We start from the raw sequence: 14,436 nt of genomic DNA on the forward strand, positions 1-14,436 counted from the left end.
CATGTAACATTAAGCATTAAACATATGACATCAATTATTTAACAATTTAACCAATGACAGTGGAGTGTGGATTTTCTCGATGTGTTGTTTATTCACAAAGTGCCAGGAGGAGAGGGATGAGAGCATATCTGGGATTCTATGGAGAACATGGACTTGCAATGAAAATAATGTATTTCATGTTTGTATCTGGACCACATTTTATTAGGGAAAAAAAACAGTATAATGAGGTACAATAGGTCGCATTTATGTGATTTTCTTCTGCTCAATGTCGGCACAAAGAGGATATAATTTAAGTTTTTTGTTTCGTGGTTGCGTTATTCCATCGCAAAATATCACCAAAGCTTCACTAGCTTAAGGAGACAGAGGCGATTTGCGGGTGCAAGTCGTGCCATGAAGATAATTCAAACAGTTGTCCGTGTAAGATGTGCTAACGATGAAATGAATGTGTTTACAGTGATATTAATGATTGCTGCTGCTTTATCTCTTCAGGACTTTTCACTTCATTGTAACAGATCATGTATCAAACTAAGCACAAATGTTTGTCCGAATGCCACGGGTTTCACACTTTGAGCACAAAACACTGATGGTGTTGAAGGAATGTGAGTTTTTTTTTTTTTTTTTAAATCATGTTAAATAATATGATCCAACTAACTTTTAATAAAACGAAGACTTAATGAAAATGACTTTGTGGTTTTGATCATCACACATTAAACTGGGATTTCCAAACATTAGCATTAGCTCTTTTACTGAACAGCAAGAGGGTCTCAGGTTTGACACCAGGACCATCAACTTTGACGCCCTTTAAGCTTCTCTCAGAGTTGCCACACATCGGCAGTGGTGCTACTTTTTAATGGGGGGGTCACTAAAACACTCCAGGATCAATTGCTTTGTAGGTTTTCTGGTGAGAGGGTCCGTCAGCAGTGAAAACTTTCCAAACAGTTGATCCTGGAGCGTCCTAGAGACCACTGCCATGGAAAGTAAAGGCATCACGTTGACCATACAGCCGCTGGGTCACCACAAGATCAAATATACACAGATATCAACTTTTTTTTTTTACACATAAAGAGTTGCATAATGCCACTTTCATAGGCACGCTGTGTTACATTTCAGATCGTACTGTTCTCAGCGATACAAAACATGCTCCTTAATGACTTGTTAGGAAAAAATCTGGCTTTAGTCGTCCTCTCCATGGAGAGTTTAGTTAGTTTATTTATTTATTTGAGCAGTATACATTCTGTTCAAAAGTTGGCAGAAGTAGCTGATGAGCGCCTACATTTCACAATAACTGTCCGAGCTGCTGAAATCACATTGCACCAGCCTCCATGGCTCCTCCTGCAGATGGTGGGTCCACAGAAGGACGGCCTCACGATTCTCAGGCCTGTTGGTCTCTCATAAGGGACTTCTGAACTGCTCTTTGTCTGACCCGTCACCTAGGACCGTGGGAGACCCTACCAGGGGCACAAAGCCCCCGACAACAGTTATTCAGAGTGTTGCTGATTTCTGGAGATATTTTTTTTTGTAATTTAGTGCATTTCTATGGTATCAGCTAGCCTGCATTAAAAACAGTCTGACCCGCTCCATCAGCAGCATCAGCTTCGTGACTGTATAAGCTACGCAGCGGCGGAGTGATCTGCTAGAAAATAGTCCCTCAAAATGCGATATATATATATTCCAAAAATTATTCTATCGACAGACATTTATATGGTTAGTCTGGTGTTATAAGTGATTTGCCTCAGGTGCACTGTTTTTAATGCAGGCTAGCTGATACCATAGAAATGCGCTAGCCTAGCGCCACGAAACTCTTCAAATATAAGAACTGCATGAATTACAAAAAAAAATATCTCCAGAAATCAGCAACACTCTGGATAACTAGGAAATGAGACCCTATGTCAAAAATCCTGAAATATCCCTTTAAGGTTCCGGGAGGGGTCCCGGCTTACAAAATGTAGTTAATACAAGTGCTTGTCTTTCAGGTCATGTGTGTGCTCAGAAACAGGAGTGAGTTGAAACATATGTGTGATCATAAAAATATTGTAAAACACAATATTACAGTTCGAGGGAGGAGAATAAGGCAGGAATCATTTACAAATCATTAAGAAAATATTACAGAAAGGCTCAACACGAGTCTGAAGTATAAAACCTGTGAACGTTTAACTGTTATTGAGAACTGTGGCCCAAAAGTGGGTCGCAAAAGCATTTTCAGGGCCTTTAACCAAGTCGATAAATGACTTTTGATATTTTGGGTCAACCGTATGTGCTTTGATTGAATCAGCTGAACTACGTGATACTGCATTTTGATATTATGCAGGAGTTAAAATGTTTTTGTTTGGGTCGTGGCTGATCATGACACATTGAAGGTGGTCCCCGAAGCGACACCAGTTGAAAACCTCTGACTTACTCGACTGGATTTGGTCCAAACCCATCTTACCTTTAAAATGTCCACAGATGCCGTTTCCCAGCGTCTACATTCTGTCTTTCTGTGCCCGCATTGGTCCTGGACTCATAATGCGGGCGTCTCTCACACCAGCGCTTTGTTGTGTGTGTGTTCAGTGGAGGCAGCGTTTTTGGAACATCTCACGGTTCAGCGAGTTCAAACTGAGTCCTCCTCGTCACCTTTGACCTCTGCAGCCACAGCCCCACTCCTGTCGGCCTCAGTTAGACCTGATTTTTGTAGATCACTGACTCCGCGCAGCACAAGCTTTAAAGCAATACTAACTTGTTTACCTTAATAAATCATTTTCGTAGTTCCTAATACAAGTGGGTCTTTCATCCCCTCCTGGTGTCTCTGGCCAGAAAACAATTGCAACAGATAACAATTGCAACTTTACTGCCACCGGACCGGAGCCACCAATACACACTAATGGAATCACAAAGAAGAATCTAGCAGGCTAACGGGCAAAGCTACCTGTAGGCTAGCGTCACTTTAAACAGTATTTACAGCCAAGTTTGAGTGAAAAAAATTATTTCCATTGTGTAATTGGATGAACAATATCCCTCTGTCCCTTCGCCTTTTCTGTCAGCGTAGTATTTACTCTCACGGACAATTAAAGAGTAAAAAAACACAACTTGCTACAACACCTGCAGTTGGGCTTATGGCCTCTAGGGGCGAGAGTTACTAAGTACTGCTGTAAGTCATTAATGAATAGGGCTGGGTACCATACATTTTTTTTAGAACAGTAATGTGTGGAAGATCTACAAATTTACAATATTGGGTTCATCAACATCAAGAAATGTCTGAAAAAAGGGGGCTTAATTTGGGGGGAAATTGAGAGGGATGGGGAAAAAAGGAAAAAATAAATAAAAAACAAACAAAAAAAACAAAAAAATTAAAAGAAAAAAATGGGGAGGGGAACTGGTAATGAAAAATGAGCAAAAATTAGAGGAAAATTGGGAAAACAAGACAAAAAATGGGCTGGGAAATGAGAACAAAAAAGGAATAAAATTGGCAAAAACAACATTGGGCAAAAAATGTTATTATTTGAGCTGAAACAACCAAGTTACTTCCTTTGATGTTGTCCCCGGACCAACAGGCATCAAGACTTGGATTTAAGATATAAGATCTTTTATTTTTTCAATACCAGTAGAACTTACTGCATATGTTCATTGAAAATGCACAACTTATGGACTAGAGTTTGGGCAGAAATTTAACACAAGAATTTACCAGAATAATAAAAAGAGAAATGCTTCTAATGCTTCTTGTTGTATTTGCATTTTGGCACCTGAACCTACGGCCAAAAGGAAGTGTCTGTACTTTGTCATGCTCCTCTACCTGTATAAACCTCAAAATGTGAGAAAATATATTGTATTGTATTGTAATGTATAAGCTTTTCAGAACTAAGAATAAGTTATTAGTGTCATCATTTCTAATAATTCACACATTGCGTTTAAGGCAAAATAAATGGGGCCATAAATTTGATCTTTCTGAACAAGTACAAGACGGGGTCGGGCACATTATGTTTATGTTGGTGCTACTTTAAACTTGGCTAATTTTAGTCCTGGTTCTTCAGACTTGACCCAGTTTAGACCTCGGTCGGTGGTTTGTAGGTGAAAGTGTAAACTGAGGATGAGTTTGAGAGGTCGGAAACGTGAACCGACTGTACATCGTAACCAGGTCAAAGTCTGAACGCGCTCTCAGCAAACTGTAATGGAAACGGCTGATCTGGGCCTGACAGAGCTGAACGGAGACGACCCTGCAAGAAACATGTCCGTCAAATCAGAATCGGCTTTTTCATGGATTTTATTTTGTTTTCCAGTGTCCTCCCCATAGTGGGAAGAAAGGAAGGACTTTATTTGTATGGGATCTTTCACAGCAATTTACGTTCACATTGACTCTATGCTACTACTAAGCTGATCACGATAACAAAATCTGAAGTTCGATATATTGAGGCAGGAAACTGTCATGATTAACGGCACGGTTTCTGTGTGGAGTTTGCATGTTCTCCCCGTGTCTGCGTAAGTTTCCTCCGGGTTCTCCGGTTTCCCTTACCACTAAAAACATGTACAATACATGAATCCTTCGACACCCACTGCTCCTTAGGGGTTGCTCCAGTGGCACTGAAAAATGGGTCAAATGCAGACGACAAATTTCCCTACGGGGACAATGAAGTACAGTCGTCATTAATTGGAATATCATGAAAAGGTGCATTTACTTCTGTTATTGAACTTAAAATTGTGAAACTAATATATGATATAGACCCATTACATGCAAAGAGAGATATGTAGCCTTTATTTTGACTATTATGGTCGTCTCCCTCGGGAGGTTTTCCAGGCATGTCCTTTTGGGAGGAGGCCTCATGGAAGACCCAGGGCACGTTGGTGGGACTATGTCTCCGAGCTGGCCTGGTGTCGCCTCAGGGTCCCCAAAGAACAGCTGGAGGAGGTGTGTGTGGATCGGGAAGTCTGGGCATCTCTGCTCAGACTGCTGCCTCCGAGACCATTGAAAATGGACTGTAAGCCATAATCATCAAAACTACAACAAAGGCTTGACATATGTCGCTTCGTGTGTAATGAGTCTATATCATGTATTAGTTTTACAGTTGAATAACAGAAGAAAGTGCACTCATGATATTCTAATTATATGACCTGCACCAGTGCCTTACCTTACCTTAAAATAAATGGTCCTTATAATGCCATAAAAACTAGCTCTAAACCTTAAACATTACATTTAAGCCCTGTTTGAAAAGTACTTAATCTTAAAATATCCCACAATGAACATGAAACACAATGAGGCACAACTTACTTTGGGTCAAAAAAAAATAAGTATTACAATAGAAAATCATTTACTGAAGCTAATATAGTAGTTATTATCCAGACAGCCCTGCACGTATCTGCGCAAACAAACCGTTCGACCTCCACCCGTCACCACACACAGACGTCATTCATCCTGCCCTGTTGACACGTTTTTAAGTAGAAGGGTAAACCGGAGCACCCGGAGGAGACCTGCACAGCCACGGAAATAATGAAAAAAAAAAACAACCAGCTGGTATCACCAATGTTTTCTAGAGACAATGTTCACCCATTTCTCACATAAAACGTTGCATAATGCACCTTTAAACAAGAAATAACCTAAATATAGCTTATTTTAAATGTGGGAACTCTGATTTAGGCTTAATTTGAGAACCGGTTTCGTCTAGGTCTTGATCCGAAACCGGTTCGCTGCCCTGGACCAATCAGCTGTCAGCACTGAGCCCAGGCCCCGCCCTCTCCTTTCAGCTGATGCAATGCTCTGACTGTCTGTGTCGTACTTTAGGTTTGTTAGTCAGTCCTGAGTAACAGAAATAAACGGCGATAAGCGGTGCAGAAAATGTCATGAGTGGAAACAAACTGACCGAAGCTTTGAGTAGAAGATTACAATCCCAAAACAAACCTTCAAACTGGACAAATCTGAAGGTGTTTGATAAACTCACATTATTGTCAAAAGCCTCAGACTAAATTGAAAATATGGTGCCAAAATGAACTCTTAGAAGATGCCGGAGCCACAACTTTGTCCTTTTTATGTTTTTTTTTTTGTTATTTTGTTTTTTTTTTTGTTTTACTGACAAGGTCCATTATTGATCCAAGCCGCCAGCTGATGGGCGTTTACAGACAGATGCCCTTCCTGGTGCTGCAGCCTCAGATACTTTATCTCCTGGGTTTTGACGTGCACATGTTTTATGAGTGAGCGACAGAGGAGCTGAGGTTGTAAAAATCCGACCTGTCTGCTGTAGGAGGTCAGTGGGCCACATTTCACAACCGACCCGACCCGACCAACCAACCAGGAGCAAGGATTCTTTTAAAATCAACCAATAAGAGAAGAGACAGGACATGCAACTCTGATAAACCAAAATGTAAGATTGAAATTTGAAGGTTTGATTCACCATAGGTATTGTAAACACTTCCAAGAGCTTGGTTGGGTAAGCTCTCCGTCGTACAGGAGTTTTCCTTTATAGACAAACGTTCCTAAGCTGTCATCTTTACTTGGTAGTTTAAAGGCACACTGCGTAACATTTTGGACTATACTGTTGCCATCAGTACAAAACGTGTTCCCAATGACCTGCTCAACACAGACGATGCTATTATTGCAGTGGGTAATCAAAGAATGGATCTGGATGAGGACCTAACCTATTAAAATCTCAAAGTCTCTGCCCCCGGTAAAGCTACTGTCATGTAGAAGAGCTGAGCCTCACAGCAAAAGCACATGTTTGTTTTTACATTTATGAGGTATTTTTCCATCCATCCATCCATTTTCTTCCGCTTTATCCGGGGCCGGGTCGCGGGGGCAAGTATTTTTCAATTATGAAAATATCTGTCGGAAAATAAATGTTGGTATTTCAATTTTATTGATTGAGTGAAATCCTACACGGTGTGGCTTTAAGTGTTGCAAACAGGTCTTGCACACTGATGTGGTTAGTGCAGCCAGAGTTAGTTCTGTTCAACAAATTTTACTCAGGTTCAAGTAAAATGGTAAGAGTAGACCATTTCTTTACCTTTCAGTCATGTGACTTTTGATGTTATGGCCGCCATCTTGGAGACCTCTGGCATTTGCATTTCAAGACAATTTCAACTTGTTTACCTTAATAAATCCTTTTCCGTAGTCCCTGTGGAGGTAATACAAGTGTTAAATGGATGATTGGGGGGGTCTTTCTTTTCCCACTGGTGTCTCTGACCAGAAAACCACAATTTCAACTAGACTGCCACCGGACCGGAGCAACCAATACACACTAATAGAATCACGAAGAAGAAGCTAACAGGCTAGCAGGCGAAGCTAACTGTGGGCTAGCACCACTTTTAAAAGTATAAGTTTGACTGAAAAAAAATATTCCGATTGTGTAATTGGATGTACAATATCCTTCTCTCCCTTTGTCTTTTCTGTCAGCGTAGTATTTACTCTCACGGGCAATTAATAAGTTAATAAAATCGCAACTTGCTCCGACACCTGCAGTTGTGCTTATAGCCTCTAGGGGCAAGAGTTACTTAGAGTTGCTTTAAGCTGCAGCTGCTGAGCTTCAAACTTCTCCAAGAAAAGGAACCAGTGTTAATATTGACAACATATTTTCATTTAGTTTTAGTCTTTTGGCGGATGATGCAATGAAAGTGCAACAATTTTTTTTTTTTAAAAGAACATAAAAAATAAGAGGCAACAGTACAAACACAGATCAGTTATATAGGTCTTAGCCTTCAAATGAGGAGCTGTCAGATTTGGGTAAAGCCGAACTGGTGAAAATGCACTTGGTTAAGACGGTTGGAAAAAAACACAAACATAAATACATTAGTAAAGTATAAATGTATTCAATAAAGCCAAGTATTGCATATGTTCTTGTACTCTCGTGACTACCCACCTCTTGCTCTCTCCTCAACCAGGATTTTCTTATTGATTTCTTGCAGACATCGATTGTAGACTTTTCCATCATGTTCTCAAACTGACCAACCTTATCTTATCACTGCCCTGTCCCTAAACGGTGACAAAAACACATCAGGTGGTACTTCCCATGTCAGACCACGCCCCCCTCGCCGCCTCGGACCAAAACATTGAGCAACTCCCCGTAAACACCGGGTCGTTGTGATAAAGTACGTCACAGAGTCTGCGGCTGCTGCGAGGGAGAGGTCAATGATTAACTTTTATTTTGAAAGAGTTTACAGGAAGTGTCAGTCAAACAGAGGGACAGGGTGTTCGCTGTTTACGGAGTTACTGTTTGGACACAACAACAATAGTTTTCTTGCGTAATGGTCAGAAATCATTTACTTTGTGATGGAAGCGCCAGACGTCAAATGTTGTTGCCGTGACTTAACAGTGACAAAGTATTTATGGGGCAACATTAGCAGTGTTTTAGCTCAGGGTTCCTAAACTTCTTTTATCCATGGGACCGCAAACTGATTAATATTATAGATAATATCAAGCAAAAACATTTAAAGTCTGGTTTAGTGATATGCATTGTTTCCTTGACTTCGATACACAAATCTATGCTGATTTCAGTCCTCAATATAATTCTTTTTTGTGTCATCTTGAGACCCCACTTTGAGAACCAGTGTCCAGTCGCTGCTTCCGCTCAGATGTGGCCGAGGTAGAATTCCCACGACCTTCGATCCGAAATGGAAGAAAACAGTGTTGGTGAGTGGAAACTTTGGCCCAGTCTCTCTCTCTCTCAGGTGTGTTTGCAGGTGAAGATCACACTGACCCGGCTTTGATAAGACCTTACTGTACTTCATGTATTTTCCGCTGTTATGTCACCTGGCGTTCTGGCGAAACAGTGACACAAAAACACTGTATTCAACTGTTGCAATAACATAAGAGTCTCTGCCTGTGTTTAATCTTGTCCATGAAGCAGATTTGTACCTTTCTTTGGATTTTGAAATGGCTCAAACAATACTTTGATTCCTAAACATTGCATTGTACTATTCATTATCTAGGCCAGTGTTTCCCAAAGTGGGGTCCTCAGAGGCATTTAGTAAGTAGCATACGCCACTGCAGGCCAACCTGGGCAGCATGTTTTTGGAGGTCGGGGAAACCGTAGCACCCGGAGGAAACCTTCAGTGCTCCTCTGATTTTGCTCTCCTGGATTTGTATCTGTTTCGGAGCGTGGCGTCCTGCACTGGTCAGCTCCTCCTTCTTCCTCTTCCTCCTGTGCAGCTCCCTCCACTCCACAACAGTCTCTCACCATGTTCTGGGAAGAGCTTAGCAGTTAATCTGTGTTATTCTCCAGTGGACGTCCATTAACCAGAAGTGTAGAGGGCATGTGCGGATTAGCTGTCTCGCCCGGATACCTCCTTGTTTGTCCCTTCCTTGTTTCCTGTAGCTCCTCTTGTAACAACTCCTCTGTTCTGCAGGTGTGGGGGCTCTTGGTGCCTCTTCAGTGTTTCAGGAGAAGAAATGTGTAGGTCTCTAATGTCTTTAGCTCATAAGCTAGCTGCCAACGTTTAACAAAAACACTTTCTTCAAGACTATTATGGACTCTCTGCAGTAAAAAAAAAAACTCCACCAAACCTCACAAAAACACGCCAAGGATGTACAAAAGCATCCAGTAAAAACAATGTGTAACACAAAAATGCAGTTTGCAGAAAAAGGCAAAAAAATGCAGCCATACCGAGAGAGAGGGAGGTTGCCGCCTGTTTACACGTCGCCATGACGCCAAACACTGTTACATTTTAGATGAAAAACTGTGCCTTTTATCAATCGTGTCTTAGATATTGTGAGATATCTGGCGTTATTAAAATGTTATATTGAAATGACCCAGTCTTTTGAACGGCTCTTTGAAATGAACGGATCCCAAAGACTCGTCTCCCAGTAAAGAGCCGTAAATCCTACAAGCAGCTTTCTTTAGAGCTGTTTCAAGGCTCACAAAACTTTAAATTGGTTTTTAAACGCTGCCATTTTCTGCTAGTTTTATTTTTTTGCTAGCAGTACCTCAAAGTTTTCCTTTCAATGATTTCACCTGATTCCCTTCCTGTCATTATTGGTCACATTCTGTCACTGTGGGCATTGGGCACCAGCTAAATGCCCAATTTCAGCTGCTTTAGGTGACTTAAGCTTTAGCTCATGTTGTAATGTTTCTCCAAATACAAACCTGGAGTAATATTTCACTACATTCATGCAGTCGTGAGTAATTCTGTGGCAAAGCTTTTCAATTCAGCTGTTTCTTTCTATACTTTATCAGCGTGTCATTCTGTGCTTCCTGGATACAAATCACAGCAAGAATCAAAATGAAATGTTACCAGATGGGTGAGCGTTAAACCAAAACTCTATTTTCACAAAATAAAATTGCACAATTACTCATAGGACTCTTCTCTGGGCCTCAGACCAGTTAATTGCGGAGAATATAATACCTCATTGTTCCAGTTCTCCTCTTGTTTAAACCTTATATAATATTTGTTGTTTTGTTACAAACTCAACCTGCCACTGTTGACATTGACCTAAACACTCGGCTCTCGATTCCATTCCTCAGATTCTTGGACGTGTTGCAGCTCCAGATCAGCAACATCTTCAAGAATCTGAGGAATCTCCCCAAACACGCTCTGCAACACAAACAGCTGGAGACCTGGCTCGCGCTGACGCTGTTGTTACGTAGCGTTCTGTGAATGAGGTCAGTGCTCAACAATCCGGCGACTTTAGGAAACGCCACCAAACAGGGACAACGCCCAGATTCTATTTTTATTTGGGACTCTGTATTCAAGTATGATTTTTGAGGCTCTGCACTTTATTTGAGTAATTCTTTTGTTGAGACTGATCTTAGTGCTTTTGAATATACTCTAGAACATTTGAATGAAAAATACAGTGCTTATAGGGGTGTGATGATCTACTTTTGTCACGATCCGATACGTATCACGATAACAGGGGCCGATCCGATACGTCCTGCAGTACAGTGAGTAATTTTAATAAGTAATATGTAAGAAAACAGCCATGTGTCCAAAGTTAATAAATCAATCAAGATTTATTGAAGTGTTAAGGTTGAAAAGTGCATTAACACAAAATGTAACAAAGTGCTGTGTAACTGTTACTGGAAAACAAAGGAGTGATGATAAAAATGCCTCCAAACACATCATTCCATCCATCCATTTTCTTCCGCTTTATCCGGGGCCGGGTCGCGGGGGCAGCAGTCTCAGCAGAGATGCCCAGACTTCCCGGTCCACACACACCTCCTCCAGCTGTTCTGGGGGGACCCCGAGGCGACACCAGGCCAGCTCGGAGACATAGTCCCACCAGCGTGTCCTGGGCCTTCCACGAGACCTCCTCCCAATAGGACATGCCTGGAGGCGGGGTGGCGACCAGGAGGTATCCGGAACAGATGCCCTAGCCACCTCTGCTGGCTCCTTTTGACGTGAAGGAGCAGCGACTCTACTCCGAGCTCCTCCCAGGTAACTGAGCTCCTCGCCCGATCTCGAAGGGTGCGCCCAGACACCCTGCGAAGGAAACTCATTTCACCCGCTTGTATCTTGTCCTTTGGGTCATTACCCAAATCTCATGACCATAGGTGAGGGTGGTAACGTAGATCGATCGGTAAATCGAGAGCTTTGCCCCCCGACTCAGCTCCCTCTTCACCACGACAGACCGATACAGCGACCACATCACTGCTGACGCTGCACCGATCCGTCTATCGCCTCCAAACACAAGTATTGAATAAAGTATCAATATTGCGATATTTCGTCCCAGCCTGAGTACTTGACACATGACACACAAGTCTCTAAAGTAAGAGTTAAAAAGTTGCCGGTGTGTGTTTTGTTCCTTTTGAACGCCTTATGACGCACTCCCAGACTGCAGGGGGCCCCCTTCGATGTAATGTCAGTCAGACAGACTCACAAGTCTCGATCTTATTACCCAACAGTGATGAATTTGGGCACGATTTTCAGGTTTTTGAAGCTGCTAAATACACAACATTTATTGATTAAACTTTCTACTTTGCAGGAACTACTTCAGGACTTGATACTTTTAGACTTTGACTGGGCAACTTTCACTTGGAGTAATCTTTGTACATTAATAAACTTGTGACTTGGTATTTATTCAACCTGTGCACTGTTCTCCCACTGCAAATACGTAGAGTCATCCAAAAAGGCTTATTCCAGGTTTAAGTGGTTTAAACACTCAGCTAGAACTGTCAGGCTTCAATTAAATTTGCATTTAAAGCCAGTCGTTTCTATAATAAACAGCTTTGGCAGAAACAAAGGCAGAATACAGAGCTCTGGTGTTTGTTAGACTATGATAATGCCAGGAGTCGATGCTAATGTGCGGTTGTGGAGCTAAAGGCCGGTTACCTTTGCAGGCCCTATTCCTGGTTTCTGGAATGTCCTTCACTACATTATAAAAGCTGACATTTGACTTTACCGCGACAGTAGCTTGATAAGAGTTGTAAAAACGTGCGTCATCAGTGTGAACTGGGACATTATGGTGCGTTTCAGGCAACTGGAAACTGGTATTTTTCCCATTTCAAAATGACTATTTACGACCTCAGCGCGTTCCAGCTGAATAAAGCCATATGTTAACAAGACAGCAAATGTTACAACAGTTACAGCAAGCACAGACACCTCTTAGTGAGAGTATTTATAAGCTGCTGTTGTCGCTCATTTACACCTGTTCCAAACATGTCCCGACTTCCAGCCGTTGAGGCCAGCTGCGCAAAGTGACCTAACACATGTTTCAGAGATTAGGAATTGGAAACACTTTAGATACAGAGTTCCATTTGTAGGTACCGGTAAATACACATTAAAGTGCAAGGTTTAATAAAGTATATACATGCCTTTCAGTCATGTGACTTTTGTTGTTATGGCAGCCATTTTTAATACCGAAGAAGAATTATGCAGTACTACAACATGTAACAATATCTCTACTCACTGACTGACAGTGAAGAAGAAGAAGAAGATCTTTATTTATATGTGGCATTTTAATGTACTCGTAACCATTGCTCAAGAAGATAAGACTTAAAACACGGCCCCAGAGAAGGACGTTTATGTGAAGAAACCAGTGAGTCAGTGTTTAAGAAGTTAGCATGCTACCAGTTAGCATTTAGCTTCAACAGTTCAGAGCTGAGCTGTTCCTGTAGTATTTCCTCAGTGTCATAGATGTGAGCCACACATGTGTTTATCGATTGAATCAACTGTCAATGGTTGACAGTTGCTAACCAGTAGCATGCTAACGTCTTGAGCAGCTAAAACACTGACTCAGACTGAGACTCTTTTGACATGACAAACTGTTAAAATCCCAGAGAAAGGTTTTCTGTTTCCTCTTTGACGTGTTCATTTTCAGAGTGAAGCAGATCTTTAGTAAATCCTGCTGTAGCTCGAAAGACAGAGCTGCTATGTCTGTGACACATTTGCTGCTTATATCACATAAACTTGCATCTCTGGGGCCGTGTTTTAACTGTTTTCTTCTTGAGCATTGATTACAAGTTCCTAAAAATGCCACTGTCAATCAGTTGTCTTTCATTTTCATCCTGAGTATAGATATTAATACATGTTGTAGTACTGCATAATGCTACTCCGGTATTCAAAATGGCCGCTGGAGCTATGTGGGATGTCATTGGAAACGCATGCTGAATAAAGTATAACAAATGTACTGGTATTTTGGCCATCATATAGACTCATTGAAACTTTGTACGTGCAAATACACCATACCTAATGTGTAATTAATTGTACCTACAAGAAAAAAGAGGGAACAGACAAAAATTAAGATAATATAAGATAAGATAGTCGTTATTGAGAAATTCACTTGCTACATTCAGCTCTCAGAATAGGAAATGTGCAAACAATTAAATAGTAAATAGAGGTATCCTATACACAATATACAATGAGTACCCCAAACTTTAAGGGGTAGAACTATAAACAGTAAAAAACAAAACAAACAGACAAAAATGTCAGAATTAGCAGTGCAAGTTTACAGTCATAGTTCAAGTAGTTGATAAAGTGACGTAGATCATTGCATGTAAATCTAGAATGTTACACAGTGCACTTTAAAATGTTTGCGCTTTCTTTACAAAAATATAACATAATTTAAAGTGAATTCCTTTAGGAGTGAATAATGTGGGTGAATCTTTATGTCAATAGAGCTTTTTAAATGGTTACCGTAATGTATTGATCAAATGTAGCTGCCCCCCAATAAGGAAGCTGTTTTGTAACCGTTACCAGTTTTATTTTGGCAGGTGGTTGAAAACAGATAAGACCGTGGTGTTATTTTAGTGTCTGTGGGAAAATTCCATTTATCTGCGTTTAGACCAGATCTGGCCCAAGCACTTGGTCCTGCTGTGTGTCAGATGCCCTCCCATCCCCCTAAGCTCCTGAAGAGTTGAACTAAGACCGGGGGAGGTCAAGTGTCGCAGGTCGATCTGCAGGTTTTATGTGTTTGGTTGGATAAATACAGGAGGTAACGGACCTTGTCCCTCCCTGATATCAGTGATTAGGAAACATTTGTGGATTTTTCTATTGGAGAGTCTTTGTGAAACGGTGTGAGGTGGACGAAGCATTCAAACTTTATTA

This window comes from Gobius niger (assembly GCF_951799975.1).
Source record: "Gobius niger genome assembly, chromosome: 13".
NCBI classification, from domain to species: domain Eukaryota; kingdom Metazoa; phylum Chordata; class Actinopteri; order Gobiiformes; family Gobiidae; genus Gobius; species Gobius niger.